Source organism: Cryptomeria japonica, chromosome 3, assembly GCF_030272615.1.
Source record: "Cryptomeria japonica chromosome 3, Sugi_1.0, whole genome shotgun sequence".
Lineage (NCBI taxonomy): Eukaryota > Viridiplantae > Streptophyta > Pinopsida > Cupressales > Cupressaceae > Cryptomeria > Cryptomeria japonica.
In genome coordinates this window covers 334,992,022-335,002,453 of record NC_081407.1, presented here as the reverse complement: position 1 = coordinate 335,002,453, position 10,432 = coordinate 334,992,022, and positions in this window count along the sequence as shown.

The following is a 10,432-nucleotide window of genomic DNA, read 5'->3' as shown; positions in this document are numbered from 1 at the left end:
GGGAAAGGTTTCGAGTTACAGTTAGGGTTATGGTTATGGTTAGGATTAGGTTTTAGGGTTATGACTAAATATTATTATTAGGGTTAGGGTTTATGGTTATGGTTAGATTAGGGTTAAGATTTAGAGTTATGGTTAGGATTATGGTTAAGGTTATGGTTTACATCATGGTTGGGGTTGCAGTTAGAGTTAGGTTTATAGTTAGGCTTAAAAGGTTATAGTTATGATTAAAGGATTATGGCTAGGGTTAGGGTTAAGTGTTAGTCTCAGGATTAATATTATTTTTTATATCATGTTTATACTTAGGGTTATAAATAGTGTTAAGATTCAGATAGGCTTAGGGTTATAAATAATGTTAAGAGTTGGATAGGCTTAGGGTTGAGGGTAAAATATGTTGTTATGATTTTATAATGCAGCTTGAGTTTAAGGTTAGGGATAACATTTAATTAGTGTTAAGGATACCATTTAATTAAGGATAGGGTCAAGTTATGGGTTACATTTTCATAAAAGTTTAATTAGGGTTAGGGTCAATATTAGGTTAAGTTTAGGGTTAAGAATACCTTAGGGTTTCTAGGTTGTTGTTTAAGATATAGTTTTTAAGGTTAGGATTAATTTTAGGGTTAGGTTATTGTGTTAAGTTTAGGGTTAAGAATACCTTAGGGTTTCTAGGTTGTTGTTAAAGATGTGGTTTTTAAGGTTAGGATTAATTTTAGGGTTAGATTAGGGTTATGGTAAAGATTAGGTTATGATTAAAGTTACTGTTCTAGGATAAAGCTTGGGGTTAGGGTTAGGGTTTGGGCTATAGTTTAAGGTTGGGGATAAGGGTTGATTAGAGTTATGTTTTTGATAAAGGTAAACAAGTTTTACATGGACCCGAAACCAAAAGTTTTACTTGATTAGGGTTATGTTATGTTAGTACAAAGATTTAATTAGGGTTAGGATTCAATTATCTCTAGATTAGGGATATATGAAGGTTAAGGTTTGATTATATGGTAAGGATTTAGTTATAGTTAGCATTAGTATTATAATTCAATTAGGGTTAGAATTAGGGTTATGATTCAATTACATTAGGTTTAAGGTTTGGGCTATAAGTTAACTACGGTTAGGGTTCCATTAGGGTTAAATTATGGTTATGGTAAAGATTAGGTTATCATTAAAGTTACTATTCTAGGATAAAGCTTGGGGTTAGGGTTAGGGTTTGGGCTATAGTTTAAGGTTGGGGCTAAGGTTTAATTAGGGCTATGGTACTATGTTAGCGCAAAGAGATAATTAGGGTTAGGATGTAATTAGCTCTAGACTAGGGATATATAAAGGTTAAGGTTTGATTACATGGTAAGGATTTAGTTATAGTTACAGTTAGTATTATAATTCAATTGGGGTTAGAATTAGGGTTATGATTCAATTACATTAGGCTTAAGGTTAGGGTTGTAATTTAATTTTGTTTAGGGTTCAATTAGGGTTAGGGTTTGATTATTGAATAAGGATTGATTTAGTATTAAAATTCAATCACATTTCAATTAGTTAAGGTTTGGGTTAGTGTTAAAGATTGACCATAACCCTAACAATGACTATTTAAAACATACACATTAAATATATTTTGTGTTTAATAGAAAATATATTTAGGAAAGAGAATTTAGAATAAAAGTATAACTCCCATGTAGGAGTCAAATACAACTCAACCAAAAATAACTTATTGTTTAATTTACCATGAAACCCACAATGTTAAGACATCCAATCAAATTATTTTAAATGAATACATTATAATTGAATCTAACTTGCATGATCTATCTAACCAAAGCTATCATATTAGTAGGATTAGAATAAAATTATAAGTCAAAATTGAGTTTATGATTAAAATTATTAACATAGAAATTCTGATTGATCTTTCTAAATTAAAAAATTAAAAATTATTTATTATTTTTGAAATATATGTGTAACTATAAATAGAAAAGTCACATCTATATGATAAATTAGAAATTTTAAATACATTATATTGAATCTAACTTCTATCCAAAGGTATCATATTGGAAGGATTATAATAAAACTATAAATCCAATTTAATTTATGATTAAAATTATTAATATAGATATTTATTGATATTTCTAAATAAAAACTTAAAAATTCTATATTATTTTTTAAATATTTGTGCAACTCAACTGATATAAATAGAAAAATCACATCTATCTGATAAATTAGAAACTTTTAATAATAAATATTTTATATATTAAATATAATATTGTATTTTTAAAATATTTTTGTAGATATGTAATTTATTTTTTTTGAATTTAGAAACATTATATTTCTATGATTGAAATTTAGAAACATTAAATTTTTTTATATATTTCTAAATTGAAAAGAATAGACTATATATTTTTTTTGAAATATTAACGAAAGCATTCAATTGTATTTTTTATTTTCAAATTTGGAAACATTATATTTTATGTTTAAGATATAGAAACATAGAAAATAACTTTGATCTTTCTAAATTCAAAAAGTACAATTGATTGCGTTAAGGCTGTTAGCATGCAAAAGATTCTTTCCTTCCTTCTCTTTTAAAATTTTTGATCTCCAGTTTGTCCCACATGGTTTTATTTGGTTGAATCTCTGCACATATCCTTACATGTCATTTTGAAATTCAAGAGCCAGAGTATGAGGACTTCGTGGTGGTTAAACCTGTTGAGCAACGAGAGAAGCCTGTGGCCAGTGATTTGGGTGTGGGTACTTATGTGGGGCAAACGGATCAGGGCACTATATCTCCTTGGTGTGGGGAAAATCCCCTGGCATTGCGATAGTGCAGGCTGGAGCTCGTGAAGCAGCAGCATGAAGAAGAGATTAAAAGAGAGTTTTTGGCTATGTACAAATCTAACGCCATCCATGGCAAGAGGCTTGCTCCCATGGGTCTAGAAAACACAAAGGCCAAGTGCCAAGCCTATCACCAATTGCTGGTTAGCACTTCAGGTCTGGGCCAGTACATTTCAGGAGCTATTCTCTTCATGTTGACTCAGTTTGAAGAACAAACTAAAATTCTAGTTGTTATTATTACAATGCCTGGCCGTCCTATGCATCATCTTGCTGAGGTAGAAGAAATGTCTTTGCAAACTTGCTAATTCTCTTCAGATGGGTTTTGCAGAGCTATTCTCTTCTCGATAATAGCAGACCATTTGCTTGAGATGGGTTTTGCAAAGCAACTATGAAAAATACTTTCTCAGTTGAATGAGACCCGCCAAACTTTGTTTTTTAGTATAACCCTACCTCCTTTGCTTGCTAATTTTGCAAAGGAAGGCCTTCACGATCCTCAACTTGTACGACTAGATTTGGAGAATAAGATTAGCCCTAATCTCAAATTTACATTCTTTACTTTGCGACATGAAGATAAATATGCTGCATTGCTGCATCTGGTAAGATAGCAGATTGGTTCTCTGGTAAATGAATACCCTCGTTAAACACAGTGTCGTAGATTCTCTTCTCCAAGACTATCATATTCTCATTGGTAATGAAAACCCTGGGTCTCCTTAACACAATTATAATGCAACAGACCATAATTCCTCAAATGGAAATGGTAAAAAAATCCATCAGTTTTAATTGAATGGATAATGCAACTAAAATAGAAAGAAAACCAAAATCTAAAATGAATGAAATGCTACTAAAGAAACATACCAGTTGAAGGATGGCATCGCAGTGTGACAAAATAGGATTCCTCTAGATAGAAATAAAGGGACTATGAGTGAAGAGTTGGGTAGATGAAACGCCTAAAGAATGCATCGTTTAATATTCTCGACTTCCTCTTTTACAGCGATTAAATTGTAACAGCAAACCCTTCATATGTTCGGTTTAATTTTCCACTATGATCTTTGGTCTTCCATCATGTTCCCATTTACTTTAATGTTTACATGGAATATTCTAATTTTTTTCTATCCTTCACTCCCCTGCTGTGACTGTATAGGAACGCCTCTCGGCGTAATAAGAGATATTGATTTAAAACACCACACAATTTCATTACTCCTTCTTGTGTTACTTGGCTAGTCTACCTTTTGTTGGGCAGGGAATCCTTCCTTTCGAAATATTCTAGGGAAGTGTAATTGTAGACATGTCTATAGAATGATCCTAGTTTTATATTCATACTGAGTTGTTTTTTTTCTTCCTTTTCCTCACGATGGTTCTGAAGTATTCCATGTTTTTGGAATCAAATAGCAGGGTTGTCAATCATTTTGACCCGTGTAAAGCTGATGGAGATTTTGAAAGTTTTTAGTGTAACCTCCTTTTCGGGATTGTGCACGACCGCCACTTGTCCATTAAGTGCATATTTTCATTCTTTTTAAGAGGGGACAAGCTTCTAAGATTCTAAAGTGTTGCTACGTGTTGATACATCCGAGATTCAAGATTTATAAGGAGAAGAAAGGAAATAAAGGTTCATTGGCTTGCCACATCACCCAAAATAAGTAAAGAATTGAGTGGGGCTAACAAATTGTTCACATGGTTCAACCTTTTGTAGTAAGGATCATTGCAACAAAATAATCATGGAGGTGCAACTAGTGTTTCATTGAATACATGATGAGCTACTCATGATGGCGGTTACAATGGTGATCAAGGAGATCTTTCCACACATTATTGTGTGGGAATTTTCTATGTTCAAGAAATTTTAGGATTTGGGACTCGACTACTATAAATTATTATTTGTAATGTTTTAATGAAAGGGATTCGGATTTTGAAGATTAAGAGTTAGCTATAAGAATTTAATATTTTTTAAAGACTTTGTTATGATTCTCAAACTTTAATTTCAATTAAAGAATGAATGAGGAAGGCATATTATACTATGCTTAAATTTCCTTTTGTGTTTGTTTAAATCTTTGAAGCGAATGTTTGAAATTACATGTACTAGTGAGTATTTTACATTGTGTATGTTTTTAGCTTGAAAATTTCATTTCTAGGATATGCATCTTGAATCATGGGTGGTCACTCTCTTTCATTGGCCTATATTGTTATGATTCGAAATTAATCTATGAATCAAGTGGATTTGAATGAGTGATATCTGAAAGTAAAGAAGAAATATGTATTTATATTTAGCCTTAATAGATGCAGCTCACAAGTTGATTTGAATATTACATTAGGTGATAGGTTAACCTTATATGTTTTTTTTCTCTTTCTATAAATCAAGAGATAGTGGTATTATGTGCTCCAGTTAAGGAATTACATATTTTCTTCATCCTAATTCAAGTTTTTCAAATCTTTATAATCTTTTGGCGCTCTATCTTAAATTTAATTTGTTTTGTAAGTTTCTTTTTCTCCCCTTTTCCCCTAGTAGTAAATGAAGATCTAGCTTCTAAAATCTCAAAGGTTTTTTAGTGAAGCGCATTAAGTCTCCTATTCACTAAACTTCTCATAACAATATCTTTGAGAGTGTGAGTTTGAGGATCAACAACTCATTTTTTGGCATGCCTTGTGGGACCTTATCTTTAAATAGATCTAAAGTTCTAAGCAGGTGTATGAACCATAGGCCTGCTACTACATATCAAACTTTGTAGAGCTCGAGTCTATTATTACTCCCTTTGATATCTATAAGCTAGGCCAGGGCAGTTAGGAAAGTCACAGCTTGAACCCAAGCGTTATCACAAAAGGATTTTTCAGCCACCAAGAAATTTTGTCTCCTGGGACAATGATAGGGTACTCTAATTGCACCTACCCCTCCCAACCAATGTGATCCCATCCCCACTTCAACATTGAAATCTCTTCCCAAATTCATTGGGGATGATTTCAAAAGTCTAGTGAAACATACCCAAGATGTAGCAAATTGTTGTAGAGTGCACAATGTTGTAGAACAAAATGTTGCTCTGAGATTGCTCGCCACTTCCTTCAGAGGAAAAGTACAAGATTGGTATAGATCTCTACCTCCGAATTCCATTATAGTTTGGGACGCTCTTGGGACCCATTTCTTTGACTGTTTCTCACATAAAGGAGATTGTTTGTCCCTATTGTAACAACTGTTAACTATTAAAAGAGCTCCACAAGAGGCTATGATACATTTTAACACCCATTTTCATAAAATATGGGAAAAAATTCCTCTAAATGCACACCCATATCTTATTATTGCTTTATCTTTCTTCTTAAGGGCCTTTAATACTGATATAGTCATGGTAATTCAATCTCTAGGAGGTATCATTGTTCCACAAGCATATGAGACAACAGTAAGAGAAGAAAATTAGTTAATCAAAGCTAGAAAGATTCTGCCAAGGCTACTCATGCCAGCATTTCCTAAGATTTCTGGGCAACTCCAAAGTGAAGTCGTTTGGGACACTTCTGCATTTCCTCAATCTGTGTATGTTTACCCAAATACTTTGTCAAATAATGCCATAATCTCTCCTACATTAGTTGTTGAGTTAAGCAACATGATGAAGAATTTGTGTACACCTTTTCAAATAAAATTATCAATATCAAACAGTAACCCCAAAACCTCAGTATCCAAACTTTTTAGAATTGGAGGCCCTCTTATTAGAAAAACTTGTATTAAGGTGGTGAAAGAGTAAATAACCAAGTGCAAACCTCTAATCAGATTGTCCCTATTCATACTCAATTGGGAGCAATAACAACGAACAATAACAAAGAGCTAGTACCATGACATAATAATTTTGTAGATGATTCAAATGCATGGTGCTTCCAATGTAATGATGGACACATGCTACAAAATTGTCCTCGAGGTAATTTACAATAGAAGGTGTCAGAGAAATGCACCCAAGTTATCATCCTAGATATGAGAAATTATTTATCTCCAAGAATGGACCATGCAATGTTGAATGCTCAAATGCGGGGTATGTCCTTGGAGCAAGAGGCTGAGTTTACTCTAGATCACATCCTCTTTTCTTGGATGGAAGAAGATTTTGTATTCACAAATGAGGCATCCGCATCAAAACTCACTGGAGGTCCAGTCAAATTGTTACACTCACTCAAAGTGAAGATTTACCAAAGAACCTATTATTTACCCTCTAAACCTATTATGATGGTGCGACCTTTTCAAAATCCTAAGGAAACTCCTTATTGAAAGCCTAAAGAATATAAAATGACATCCACAATATAAATGAATGTAGTAGAACAACTAAAATGATCCCTCGCTAATGTGTCTCTTTGGGACAACTTAGCTATTTTGGAGCAACATTTGTTAAAAAAGGTGCTAAAAAATTAGGAACAACAATCTAGAGAAAAAGATGTCGTTGAACAAGCTAAAGAGAAAGGGACAAGACAAACAGATCCCACAAAAAGATAGCAACTAGTTGCATTCATAAATTTGGGTGAGGAAAAAAAGAGGGAAGAGGAAAGCAAGTCAAAACCGATGCCCTCTCTATAACTTGTCTCTATCACCTGCTTTACCTCTCTCTATATTCCCATCTCTCTCTCTCTCTCTCTCTCTCTCTCTCTCTCTCTCTCTCTCTCTCTCTCTCACATTCAGTCTATCTCTCCTCTCTCTGTTTATTACTTCCTATGTTGCTATCTTTCTATCTCTCCATCTACCCCTCTCATGTTGTATTCCCCTTTCTATCTCTATTTCTCCCTCTTTGCCCTTCTTCCATATCTCCCTCCATATACATTTCTCTTTTCTATGCCTATATCTCCCCCTCTATTTATCACACCCCCTTTCTATATATCTCTATTCCTTTCACTTCTCTCTATTTTTCTCTCTCCCTCTCTATCTATTGATACACACACACACACTCTATATATCATTATTTGTACACCTATCTTATTCAATCAATCTCTATTGATCTCCCTCTCGCTCCTTTCTCTATCTCTTTCTATTTATATGTTTCTCTACCTCTATCTCCTTATCCCTCTCCCCACATCTCTCTTTTTCCTTTCACTCTCTATTTCTCAATATCTCCCTCTATCTATCTATCTCCCTTTCTTTCCCCACCTCTCCATCTATATATTGAGTTATCTCTCACTTTTTCCAACGTTTCTTTTCTCTCTCCCTCTCATCTTATTGTTTCTCCCCCTCTAGTTAGCTCTAGATTTCTCTCCTTCCCTCTATGTCCCCCTTTGTCTATCTCTCCCCAACTCTCTCTCTCGCTCTCTCTCTCACTCTCTCTCTCTCTCTCTATATATATATCCCTTATATGTCACCCTTTTTCTGTCCCCCCTTTCTCTCCTCTCCCTATTCCAAAAATAACATGAGCTTGTTGGTAATAGAACTTGATTATCATTTCTTGATATTTTATTTTGTTCGTTTTTATTTTTTGTGCCATAAGGAAGCATGGTGGTGCCAAGACTTGAAATTGGTCGCTAGTTCTCCTTGACCCCTCATTGACTTCTAGAAAATCTTTAGCGAAGTTTTTTTTCCCCTTTTTATCTTCCTTTTATGTGAGGTGTTTAAAGAGGTAAAAAAATATTTTCCCCATTATTTTCAATTTCATTTCCGTTGTATTTGGGAGAATGTAGTATCCTTAGTTTATTTTTGTTTCAGGTTATTGATTAGGAAAATTAATCCTATTGTATCCCTTAGTTTATTTGTTTTAGGTTATTGATTAGGAAAATTAATCCTATGGTATCCCTTAGTTTATTTATTTTTCTCTTTTGCAAGTTAGGCGATCTGGAAAATTTATCCCAGAGAAGGTTAATGGTGGTAGCCCTCTCTCAAGTCCCATCTTTTATAGGAAAATGGGGCGTCTGAAGCTGATTCCATCGTCCATTCTCCATTTGTTGGGCGATACCAATGGAAACATTATTAATTTTTTTGTTTTCTTATTATTGTTTTTAAAAAAATTACAAAGTAAAAGGAATCCTGTCCTTTTTACTAGTGGGAGTCGGCCATGGGAGGGCCACCAACCACCCTACCAAGGGTTTTACAGTGCCTTTCTACATTCTCTTTTTTTTTAATGGTTTTAAAAATGTTTGAGTATCATAATTATTCCAAAAGGTGTAACCCTATAATGAAGCCCCCGTCTTTGTTAGCAGTCTCGAAGATTCTGAACCGACATTAAAGTGCCCAACTCGTCCATATCTTCATTCTAAACATCAACCCAACTTTATGGGAGTTTTCATGTTTTGTGTCTCTAAGCCAACCCAACTTCATTGACAGTTGATGGTATCAGAGAAAATGGTTGACATTCAATGTTTCCTTACAAAAGGAATGGTAAAATTGTTTGTGCTTTGAGATTAACAGTTTTCTTTGTTTGGCATATTAGTCAAGCTGAAATCTGTTTATAATTTACTTTTATTTTTATTTGTTCTATTCATTCAACAGAGAATTTGTTTTTGAAGCCTTATATCTGCCCTGTAGATCATTTGTTATCAGTTTCTTACGCTGTGCAGGTTTTTGGGTGCTATGCTTTGCTGAACTGAGACACTTCCATTGCATTTGTTATTGAGCTTTATAACTCATCCAATTTTATAAGTAAAATCTTCCAACGATTTTCCTATTGGCTCTTCATCAGATATGCCTTATTTTAAAATTTGTTTTAAAAATCAAGAAATCATTTTTGTCAGTTTCTAATCAAGTTAAAGTAATGTGCCGATCTCCTTGTTTCTGACTCTTTTTTTGGCTAGTTCACTGGATGATGATCAATGATCATGGTCTCTTCTTCAACCTGACATTATGAATGCCGCTTCTTGACTGATTAATGCTCTAATATATTCTATAAATTTAAATTTTGTGTATATTTATTAATAGATGATAAAATTGCTGGTAGGTTTACTGAAAATATGTTACTGTTGAAGAATTTCATCCAATGCTACATAGCTTGTAGTGTGCCATGTAACTTTTTGTGAGTTTCAGGCCAATTTACGTAATTTTGCATTATTTATCCTATTTCCTATCATTTTATCTTCAAAATGGGATGATGCAATCTCAGAACGGAGAGACTATACTATTGCCAATAAAACTAGAATGTGCCTGCAACTTCAATTCTAGAATCCTATTTTCCAGACTTCTTCCTATCTTTGAGGTCACTCCATACCATGAGGATTTCTGAACACGTGAATATGTACTTGCATCTTTGATGAATTTGATCTTTTTTCATCATTCAAGCATTAGTTTACAAACAATCTTTCATTTTATATTTCCCCTTTTTGTATGCTCCACCACCTGCCCTTCAACTTGTGGCTGTTATTGGTTGTGGTAAGATCAGTTTATCTGTAATTAGAAAAATATACCTTGACGTCATATGGCTCTGTTTTATAGGAATTGATTTGGTGCTTATGATATTTATAGGGCTTCTTCTCCTCAACAACTGTTTTCCTGGGGAAACGGAGTGCTTATGGAGTATAATGATCGAACGACATTTATATAGATTTCCAGTTTACTATTCATTGTGAGCTTTTCTACCCTTAGTTGATATTCAGATGAATCAATCATCTATCTTGGACTTCATCTAACTAGAGTTTCTTTGGCATATGCATGAGTTTCAAGAATATGAGTGCATTAAAAATCAAGATTTTGTAAATACTGGCT